Below are 3,048 nucleotides of genomic sequence, written 5' to 3'. Positions count from 1 at the left end.
ATGCTCTCTGATTCTTTTTGCAGAAAGCCCCCCAGACAACAAAGTCACAGTGTTAGAAGTCAAGCTAGGGCTCTCTGTGAGGTGAGCAGAGTGGGTCATGAGGAGGCCTCTGGAGGACGGTGGGGTTTTCTTTTCCTGACCGGGGTGGTCATTAAACAAGTGTTTCCTCCGTGACAGTTTCCTCAGTGAGCTGCACGTCTAACTTTTGTACACTTTTCTGTACATAAACTAAACATCAGTCGAGACGAGCAGACTGAGACACAACATTTCAGGGACCACCAGAAGGGGCATAACTTGGTAAGCAGCTGAGAGGCGGAAGAAGGTGGGGTCCATGAGGCAGAGGGAAGGAGTGGCAGGGTGGATGCAGGGTGGAGGCTGCTGAAAGGTCAGCTAAGGGAGGAGGCCAGTGACCCGTCCACTGGCTCCAAGAACAGGACAGTCATTATTTTAACCCTGCTGAGACCTTCTCTTCGGGAAGGCGGGGTGAGATGGTGAGAAGAGGCCAGGTTGGTGGAGGGCTCTAGCAGCGAGCGTTGAGGGTGGGAAGAGGAGACGGCGAACGCAGAGGTGTCCCTTGGCACTCTGGTGGTGAAGGGGGGCACCATGCTGGCAGCTAGAAGGGGACTCAGAGTCAGGACTGTTTTTTAATGTGCAAAGACCCCAGCAGGCTTTGCCGTGGGGAGCGCCCAGGGGGACTGCTGACAAATGTCACCTATCACAGAGCTCCTCTCCACTCCTGCTTTGTAAGAGACACCCCCCCCCCCATCTCCAGCCCTGCCTGACCTATAGGTTATATGCTTACTTCACCTTGTTGATGTTGCCCCGCTAGGGGGTCAACCCCAGGGGAGCGGGGCGCTTTGTCTGTTCTGTTCCCTGTGTCACCCCTCTGCTGGGAATGGGCCTGCACACAGTAGATGCTCCAGAAACATCTGTCATGGACAAATGAATGGGGAGGTAGACGGACAGAGAGGCTGTGGATAGGCGGACTGACGGACAGGATCTGGAGCTCAGCCCTGCACTGAGGAGGCAGGGACACTTGCAGACACGAAGAGGAAGCAATGGATTGCACCGGGTGAGTGCGGGTGGGGTGGGCAGGAGCTTGAGGGAAGGGCCTTGGTTCTGATGTGGGGGGGGGGTGCTTCAGGAGAAGGGAGGAGGCAGTCTGGAGGAGCCCAGAAAAAGTCAGAGAAGACTATGGTGGTGGAGAGTGCAGAGGGGCTGATGTGCCCCGGGCCCCAGCAAGGTTGGAGATCACCAAGTCGGGGGGTCCCCTGCTTGGCTTGTGTTGTTGTGTTGGGCCAGGGCAGGGCTGTTTCCATGGGGATCCAGGGCATCCTGGAAGATGGGGTAGGTGCTTCCACAGAACTGACAGATGGGAACGATGGAGTGAGGGGTCTCCCTAGGATCAGAGAGGAGACAAGTCTCAGCATGGTGAGGGTAACAGCTACCATTCTGGAGCGTGGATGAGGCCAGGCCCCAGCTGAGCTGGAACTGGCCACACCAGCCCTGTGATCATGTCCAGGTTGTGCTTGCCAGCCCCCACCCCCTCGTCAGGACTTGAACCCAGCCCGTGGCTTCCAGGCCTGAGGCTGCCCCCACTTTGCTACACATAGCTAGAGAGCTGAGCAGCGTATGGACAGAGAGCGGTGTGCTGGGCTCTGGATGTGAGGTTCGGGCAGCCCAGGCATGAGGGAGTGAGGAGAATGGGCCAGGTGGGGGGTGGGAGAGGACATGGACATCTGCCTCCTTCACAAGGAGGCACAAGTGCCCCCTGAGCACATCCGAGCTGCGTTTACCTGGTCCTTGCGCTGAACCTGCCACACCTATGCTCTGAGGTGGACGCTGCGAACAAGCTGAGGGTGGGACAGGTGGGGGGGTCATTCAGGAGGCAGGCAGTGGTGCTGGCAGAACCCCCAGGACTCTCAGGGTTCTGGCCCTTTCCATTACACCCAGCAGGGGTGAGGAGGGGGGGCGGACCTCCCCCTGGTCCGTTCTGGGCATTTCTGTCCCATGAAAGCCCAGCTCTACTGTCAAACTCCTACTCCCCAGCAAGAAACCCCAGGCAACATCCACCTGCCCCAGTCTCCCTGATCCTGTCCTCCTGCTTCTGCCTCTTCTGGACTCCCCTGGTCCCCCTGCAGTTCGGGGAGCTGTCTGGAGTCCCCAGAAAACCAGCTGAAAGAAGCAGAGCCTCACAGAATTTTGGGATTGGGGGATCCTGTCTGGCTCCCTCTCCCACCTGGGGCTGAAAGACCCTCAGCATTTGTTGCCCCTCCCAGACAGCCTCTGCCTTTCCTCCCCCTCCCTTGCCAAAGAGGCTTTGCTGAGCAGCTAGGAAGGTACTGGGGGGGGGTCCACCACCCTCCCAAGCCCCCAGTGAGACCTGTGCTGCCTTCAGGGAACTCTATCCTTCAGGCAAGGGGTTGGCTTGGACAAATGAGGGGATATCCTTTTTGAGGGCTTGCTCTGTGCCAGGTACTGTGTGCGATGCAGGGCCACACTGGTGAAAAGGGAAGGGGGGAAGGGAAGGTCCTGTTTGGCAGAAGCCCTGGCTTCGGTGGAGAAGGAGACTGGCAGAGGGACCTGTTTTCCAACCTGTTTTTGGAGTGCACCCAGCGCTGTTTCTACACTTTATCTTTACCAGTAAGTAGAGAGATGAGTAGGATAGATCATGGAGCTCTGCCTGGTGGAGGTCAACTACCCCAGGCAGCTCATCCAGAGTTTTACCTCCTAGGATGCCCATTCTCCCCGCCCGGTCCGAGCCCCCCCCTCCCCCGCCCAGCTTCTTCCCACGGGTACAGTTTTGCGCTCCAGAGGGTCTTCGACTTGTCTTACCCACCCTCCTCTACCAACGAAGGGGACCCTTGTCCGCCCCCCTCACCTCACTTCTGAAATCTTCCAGGCTCCAATGTGCCACCTTCAGCTGCCCCCTATCCCCTCCCTGTCCTTCCGGTAGCTGCCCGCCCGCCCTACCTCTTCTAATCCCTCCGTCATTGGGCATCTCTTCCGTAATTCCGGCACCTGGGCGGCCAAGGTGCCCCCCAAAAG

Source organism: Ailuropoda melanoleuca, chromosome 11 (assembly GCF_002007445.2).
Source record: "Ailuropoda melanoleuca isolate Jingjing chromosome 11, ASM200744v2, whole genome shotgun sequence".
Taxonomy (NCBI): domain Eukaryota; kingdom Metazoa; phylum Chordata; class Mammalia; order Carnivora; family Ursidae; genus Ailuropoda; species Ailuropoda melanoleuca.
Note: the sequence above shows the minus strand (reverse complement) of the source record.